The sequence below is a fragment of the Triticum dicoccoides genome, chromosome 2A (assembly GCF_002162155.2).
Source record: "Triticum dicoccoides isolate Atlit2015 ecotype Zavitan chromosome 2A, WEW_v2.0, whole genome shotgun sequence".
NCBI classification, from domain to species: domain Eukaryota; kingdom Viridiplantae; phylum Streptophyta; class Magnoliopsida; order Poales; family Poaceae; genus Triticum; species Triticum dicoccoides.
The window spans coordinates 518,552,038-518,560,905 of NC_041382.1; positions in this window are offsets into that span (position 1 = coordinate 518,552,038).

Consider the following 8,868-nt stretch of genomic DNA (forward strand, 5'->3'; position numbering starts at 1 on the left):
GGACCCACCAGCTATATCTTCGCACGCAAGGAAGTGCCTTCTTATTATGCACAAAAAAATGAATACCCCCTGCGTGCGAGGCTAACTTGTGGGCCTACTAAGTTGACGGGGACGGAGGGCTTTGTCAACTTAGTCAATACGAATGATTCTAACTCCAGTGACCGTACGATGTCCATCCAACGGCCGTAGTACTTCTTCAACCTCTGGTCTTCTTCCTCCAGCCACCCAAACCAGCGCCGGTCGTGCCGCGTGCTCCTGCCTCCCGTGGCCGGCTGTGATGTCGCGGAGGCCTCGCCGCCCCCTACTACTCCCACCATTGGCCAGGCCATCCGCCTCTACTCACCCACACCCCCTGTTATTCTGCGGCGACGGCAGCCTCACACCGCAGCCGAACCAGTGAACCCTCATACTCCTCTTTGTGTGGGCTTCCACTGCCGCGTCTTCCCCGGCTTCACGTCGTCCCCTTCCTAGGCCTCGTCGTCGTCCATCGCCTTGGTGCTATCAGCGCGGCATGGTCAACATGGTCAAGGAACAACTTCCATCGAAAGAGTACTGTACATGGAGAGGCTGACAGCTGGGTCCACGGCCACAGAAAGGAAGTGCCTCCATATTACGCATGAAATAATTATTCCTCCACCTGACAGCAGGGACCCACTGGACGGGCCATCGTATTTCATGAAAAAAACGTTTCCCCCCTGACTGCTGGGACCCACCAGCTACATCTTCACATGCAAGGAAGTGCCTGACAGTCGGGACCCACCTCGTCGAAGCGTACGTAGTTTTGTCATTCTGGTCGTGAACGTGTACGTACATACTGGTCGATGTAGAGGCGCGCACGTGTCATAGTAGAGGCGCGCACGTAGCATGTACACGTACGTACAGCGGCCAGGGTGCAAGAAATAAAATACGGCCACGTACGTACATACGGGAGGGGTCTCGAACGCCTACTCGTGCTTATGTACGACCAGGGCTCGTGTACATGGCTGGCTCGGAACGGAGAAACTGCGTCGTGGTCGTGTTCATGGGGAGCCAACCGGCTGGGTCGGAACAGAATGCGTCGTCGTGTTCATCGGGAGCCAACCGGCTTGGACGGAACAACCAATGGAAACGAGGCCTGGTGTACCGCAGAACGGAGGAAACGACCTTGTGTTCGACCGGCCACGGTTGAAACGGGATCCTGTTCATCGGGAGGGCTCTGGCGTACCGTAAAACGGAGGAAACAGACTTCTGTTGGACCTCCTACGGTCGAAACGGGGTCCTGTTGACCGGGAGGGGTGTGGCGTACCGCAAAACGGAGGAAACATACTTGTGTTGGAGCGCTACGGTCGAAACGGGGGTCCTGTTCATCGGGAGGGGTGTGGCGTACTGCAAAACGGGACTACACGGGCTACTGTTCATCCATCGTCGACCTCCTCCAGCCTCCACGGGCTACTGTTCATCCACCGTCGACCTCCTCCAGCCTCCACCTGCGACTGTTCATCCATGGGCTCCTATTCATTCAGCCTCCACTGCGCTCCTCCACCGGCTACTGTTCAACCAGCCCTCTCCACGGGGGTCCTGTTCAACCATCGCTCCACAGGCTACTATTCATCAAGCCCTCCACCAGCTACTGTTCAACCAGCCCTCCACCGGCTACTATTCAACCAGCCCTCCACCGGGTCCTGTTCATCCAGCCCTCCACGGGGTCCTGTTCATCCACCGCCTCGATCAACCGGGGTACTGTTCATCCAGCGGCAACGGCCTCTACTACCACGGGTTCCTATTCATCCAACCCCCCACCGGGAACTGTTCATCCAAACCACCTCAACAACGCTCACTGTTGATACGTCTCCAACGTATCTATAATTTTTGATTGCTCCATGCTATATTATCTACTGTTTTGGACATTATCGGGCTTTATTATCCACTTTTATATTATTTTTGGGACTAACCTATTAACCGGAGGCCCAGCCCAGAATTGATGTTTTTTGCCTGTTTTAGGGTTTTGAAGAAAAGGAATATCAAACGGAGTCCAAACGGAATGAAACCTTCGGGGGCATGATTTTCTCATCGAATACAACTCAAGAGACTTGGACCCTACGTCAAGCCAGCTAAAAGGACCCTCAGTGAAAGCCTACCCCCAGGCATGCCCTCCACCCTCGTGGGGCCCCTGTTGCTCCACCGACGTACTTCTTCCTCCTATATATATCCACGTACCCCAAACGATCAGAACAGGAGCCAAAACCCTAATTCCACCACCGTAACTTTCTGTATCCACGAGATCCAATCTTGGGGCCTGTTCCGGAGCTCCGCCGGAGGGGGCATCGATCACGGACGGCTTCTACATCAACACCATAGCCTCTCCGATGAAGTGTGAGTAGTTTACTTCAGACCTACGGGTCCATAGTTAGTAGCTAGATGGCTTCTTCTCTCTTTTTGGATCTCAATACAATGTTCTCCCCCTCTCTTGTGAAGATCTATTCGATGTAATCTTCTTTTTGCGGTGTGTTTGTTGAGATCGATGAATTGTGGGTTTATGATCAAGTCTATCTATGAATAATATTTGAATCTTCTCTGAATTCTTTTATGTATGATTGGTTATCTTTGCAAGTCTCTTCGAATTATCAGTTTGGTTTGGCCTACTAGATTGATCTTTCTTGCAATGGGAGAAGTGCTTAGCTTTGGGTTCAATCTTGCGGTGTCCTTTCCCGGTGACAGTAAGGGCAGCAAGGCACGTATTGTATTGTTGCCATCGAGGATAACAAGATGGGGTTTTCTTCATATTGCATGAGTCTATCCCTCTACATCATGTCATCTTGCTTAAGGCGTTACTCTCTTTTAACTTAATACTCTGGATGCATGCTGGATAGCGGTCGATGAGTGGAGTAATAGTAGTAGATGCAGGCAGGAGTCGGTCTACTTGTCTTGGACATGATGCCTATATACATGATCATACCTAGATATTCTCATAACTATGCTCAATTCTGTCAATTGCTCAACAATAATTTGTTCACCCACCGTAGAATACTTATGCTCTCGAGAGAAGCCACTAGTGAAACCTATGGCCCCGGGGTCTATCTTTATCATATCAATCTCCTACTATTTAGTTATTTACTTTGCTTTTATTTTACTTTGCATCTTTATCATAAAAATACCAAAAATATTATCTTATCATATCTATTAGATCTCACTCTCGTAAGTGGCCCTATAGGATTGACAACCCCTATTTGCGTTGGTTGCGAGGATTTATTTGTTTTGTGCAGGTACAAGGGACTCGCGTGTAGCCTCCTACTGGATTGATACCTTGGTTCTCAAAAACTGAGGGAAATACTTACGCTACTTTGCTGCATCATCCCTTCCTCTTCGGGGAAAACCAACGCAGTGCTGAAAGAGATAGCAAGAAGGATTTCTGGCGCCGTTGCCGGGGAGGTCTACGCAAAAGTCAACATACCAAGTACCCATCACATACCCTTATCCCCCGCATTACATTATTTGCCATTTGCCTCTCGTTTTCCTCTCCCCCCCAATTCACCCTTGCTGTTTTATTCGCCCTCTCTCTCTATCCTCCCTCTCTTTCTCCATTCACCTCTTTTTGCCTGCTTGCTTTTTGTTTGCTTCTGTGTTAGTTTGCTTGTTTGTCGTGATGGCTCAAGATAATACTAAATTGTGTGACTTCACCAATACCAACAACAATGATTTTATTAGCACTCCGATTGCTCCTCTTACCGATGCTGAATCTTGTGAAATTAATACTGCTTTGCTGAATCTTGTCATGAAAGATCCGTTCTCCGGCCTTCCTAGTGAAGATGCCACTACCCATCTTAATAGCTTCATTGATTTGTGTGACATGCAAAATAAGAAAGATGTGAATAATGATATTGTTAAATTGAAGCTATTTCCTTTTTCGCTTAGAGATCGTGCTAAAGCTTGGTTTTCGTCTTTGCCTAAAAATAGTATTGATTCATGGAACAAGTGCAAAGATGCTTTTATCTCTAAGTATTTTCCTCCTGCTAAGATCATCTCTCTTAGAAAGGATATTATGAACTTTAAGCAACTTTATCATGAACATGTTGCACAAGCTTGGGAGAGAATGAAATTAATGATACATAATTGCCCTGCTCATGGTTTAAACTTGTGGATGATTATACAAAATGTTTATGCCAGATTGATGCTTCTAGAAATCTTTTAGATTCGGCTGCGTGAGGCACTTTTATGGAAATCACCTTAGGAGAAGCTACTAAACTCCTAGATAATATTATGGTTAATTATTCTCAATGGCATACTGAAAGATCTATTAATAAAAAGGTGCATGCGATAGAAGAAATTAATGTTTTGAGTGCAAAGATGGATGAACTTATGAAATTATTTGCTAATAAGAGTGTTTCTTCTTATCCTAATGATATGCCCTTGTCTACTTTGATTTAGAATAATAATGAATCTATGGATGTGAATTTTGTTGGTAGGAACAATTTTGGTAACAACGCGTATAGAGGAAATTTCAATCCTAGGCCTTATCCTAGTAATCCTTGTAATAATTATGGTAATTATGGTAATTCCTACAACAATTCTTATGGAAATTATAATAAGATGCCCTCTGATTTTGATTGTAATATTAAATAATTTATTACTTCGCAAAAGATTTTTAATGCTATGATTGAAGAAAAATTGCTTAAGATTGATGATTTGGCTAGGAACGTTGATAGAATTGCTCTTCATGTTGATTCTTTGAAACTTAGATCTATTCCTCCTAAGCATGATATCAATGAGTCTCTCAAAGCCATGAGAATTTCCATTGACGAGTGCAAAGAAAGAACCGCTAGGATGTGTGCTAAGAAAGATGCCTTTATAAAAGTGTGTTCTTCTAGTTCCTATGGAAATAATGATGAAGATATAGAAGTTATTGATGTGTCCCCTATTAAATATTTGTTTTGCAATATGAATCTTGATAATGATGGGACTGAACATGATCCACCTTTACCTAGAAGGCGTTCCAAGAATTCTGAATCTTTTGACCTTGATGCTAAATTTGATAAAAGTGGGATTGAAGAAATTAAAACCCTAGATGTTGCTAAACCCACTATTATGGATTCCAAAGAATTTAACTATGAGAATTGCTCTTTGATTGATTGTATTTCCTTGTTGCAATCCGTGCTAAATTCTCCTCATGCTTATAGTCAAAATAAAGCGTTTACTAAACATATCGTTGATGCCTTGATGCAATCTTATGAAGAAAAACTTGAATTAGAAGTTTCTATCCCTAGAAAACTTTATGATGAGTGGGAACCAACTATTAAAATTAAAATTAAAGATCATGAATTCTATGCTTTATGTGATTTGGGTGCTAGTGTTTCCACGATTCCAAAGACTTTGTATGATTTGTTAGGTTTCCGTGATTTTGATGATTGCTCTCTAAACTTGCACCTTGCGGATTCCATTATTAAGAAACCTATGGGAAGAATCAATGATGTTCTTATTGTTGCAAATAGGAATTATGTGCCCGTATATTTTGTTGTTCTTGACATAGATTGCAATCCTTCATGTCCTATTATTCTTGGTAGACCTTTCCTTAGAACGATTGGTGAAATTATTGATATGAAGGAAGGAAATATTAGATTCCAATTTCCGTTAAGGAAAGGCATGGAACACTTTCCTAGAAAGAAAATTAAATTACATGATGAATCTATTATGAGAGCCACTTATGGATTGCCTACCAAAGATGGCAATACCTAGATCTATTCGTGCTTATTATGCCTAGCTAGGGGCGTTAAATGATAGCGCTTGTTGGGAGGCAACTCAATTTTATTTTTTATTCCTTACTTTTTTGCTCCTGATTAGTAATAAATAAATTATTTATCCTCTGTTTTGGTTGTGTTTTTTGTGTTTAATTAGTGTTTGTGCCAAGTAGAACCGTTGGGAAGACTTGGGGAAAGTCTTGTTGAACTTGCTGTAAAAAACAGAAACTTTAGCGCTCACGAGAACTGCTGTCATTTTTATTTGGAAAGTGATATTTAGTTAATTAATTTTCCAGACGATTAATAGATAAATTACTCACGTCCATCAATTTATTTTAGAATTTTTGGAGTTCCAGATCTTGCGCTAGCTACAGATTACTACAGACTGTTCTGTTTTTGACAGATTCTGTTTTGCGTGTGTTGTTTGCTTATTTTGATGAATCTATGGCTAGTAAAATAGTTTATGAACCATAGAGAAGTTGGAATACAGTAGGTATAACACCCATATAAATAAATAATGAGTTCATTACAGTACCTTGAAGTGGTCTTTTGTTTTCTTTCGCTAACGGAGCTCGCGAGTTTTCTACTTTAAGTTTTGTGTTGTGGAGTTTTCAAGTTTTGGGTAAAGATTTGATGGATTATGGAACAAGGAGTGGCAAGAGCTTAAGCTTGGGGATGCCCATGGCACCCCCAAGATAAATCTAAGGACACCTAAAAGCCAAAGCTTGGGGATGCCCCGGAAGGCATCCCCTCTTTCGTCTACTTCTATCGGTAACTTTACTTGGAGCTATATTTTTATTTACCACATGATATGTGTTTTACTTGGAGCGTCTTGTATGATTTGAGTCTTTGCTTGTTAGTTTACCACACTCATCCTTGCTGTACACACCTTTTGAGAGATCCATACATGATTTGGAATTTGTTAGAATACTCTATGTGCTTCGCTTATATCTTTTGAGTTATATAATTTTGCTCTAGTGCTTCACTTATATCTTTTAGAGCACGGTGGTGGATTTGTTTCATAGAAACTATTGATCTCTCATGCTTCACTTAGATTATTTTGAGTCTTAATAGCATGGTAATTTTCTTAAAATCCTAATATGCTTGGTATGCAAGATTAATAATAAAACTTTCTTATGAGTGTGTTGAATACTAAGAGAAGTTTGATGCTTGATGATTGTTTTGAGACATGGAGGTAATAATATCAAAGTCGTGCTAGTTGAGTAGTTGTGAAATTGAGAAACACTTGTGTTGAAGTTTGCAAGTCCCGTAGCATGCACGTATGGTAAACTTTATGCAACAAATTTGAAACATGAGGTGTTATTTGATTGTCTTCCTTATGAGTGGCGGTCGGGGATGAGCGATGGTCTTTTCCTACCAATCTATCCCCGTAAGAGCATGCGCGTAGTATCAAGGTTTTTGATGACTTGTAGATTTTTGCAATAATTATGTGAGTTCTTTATGACTAATGTTGAGTCCATGGATTATACGCACTCTCACCCTTCCATCTTTGCTAGCCTGTTCGGTACCGTGCATTGTCCTTTCTCACATGAGAGTTGGCGCAAACTTCGCCGGTGCATCCAAACCCCGTGATATGATACGCTCTTTCACACATAAACCTCATTATATCTTCCTCAAAACAGCCACCATACCTACCTATTATGGCATTTCCATAGCCATTCCGAGATATATTGCCATGCAACTTTCCATCATTCTGTTCATCATGACACATTCATCATTGTCGTATTGCTTAGCATGATCATGTAGTTGACATAGTATTTATGGCAAAGCCACCGTTCATAATTCTTTCATACATGTCACTCTTGGTTCATTGCATATCCCGGTACACCACCGGAGGCATTCATATAGAGTCATCTTTGTTCTAGTATCGAGTTGTAATCATTGTGTTGTAAATAAATAGAAGTGTGATGATCATCATTTTCTAGAGCATTGTCCTAAGTGAGGAATATAAAAAAAGAGGAAAGGCCTAGAGAGAAGGCCCAAAAAAGAGAAAGGCCATAAAAAAGAGAAAAGGCCCAAAAAAGAAAAGAAAAAAATGAGAGAAAAAGAGAGAAGGGACAATGTTACTATCATTTTCCACACTTGTGCTTCAAAGTAGCACCATGATCTTCATAGTAGAGAGTCTCTCATGTTTTCACTTTCATATACTAGTGGGAAATTTTCATTATAGAACTTGGCTTGTATATTCCAACAATGGGCCTCCTCAAATGCCCTAGGTCTTCATGAGCAAGCAAGTTGGATGCACACCCACTAGTTTCTTTTGTTGACTTTCATACATTTATAGCTCTAGTGCATCCGTTGCATGGCAATCCCTACTCCTTGCATTAACATCAATCGGTGGGCATCTCCATAGCCCATTGATTAGCCTCGTTGATGTGATACTTTCTCCTTTTTTGTCTTCTCCACATAACCCCCTCGTTATATTCTATTCCACCTATAGTGCTATCTCCATGGCTCGCGCTCATATATTGCGTGAAAGTTTATAGGTTTGCGATTACTAAAGTATGAAACAATTGCTTGTCTTGTCATCAAGGTTGTGCATGATGATAGCATTCTCGTGTGACGAAAATGAAACATGACTAAACCATATGATTTTGTAGGGATGAACTGTATTTGGCCATGTTATTTTGAGAAGACATAATTGCTTAGTTAGTATGCTTTAAGTATTATCATTTTTATGTCAATATGAAATTTTGTCTTGAATCTTTCGGATCTGAATATTCACACCACAATTAAGAAGAATTACATTAAAATTATGCCAAGTAGCACTCCGCATCAAAAATTCTGTTTTTATCATTTACCTACTCGAGGACGAGCAGGAATTAAGCTTGGAGATGCTTGATACGTCTCCAACGTATCTATAATTTTTGATTGCTCCATGCTATATTATCTACTGTTTTGGACATTATCGGGCTTTATTATCCACTTTTATATTATTTTTGGGACTAACCTATTAACCGGAGGCCCAACCCAGAATTGTTGTTTTTTGCCTGTTTTAGGGTTTCGAAGAAAAGGAATATCAAACGGAGTCCAAACGGAATGAAACCTTCGGGAATGTGATTTTCTCACCGAATACAACTCAGGAGACTTGGACCCTATGTCAAGCCAGCTAACAGGAGCCCATGAGGTAGGGGCG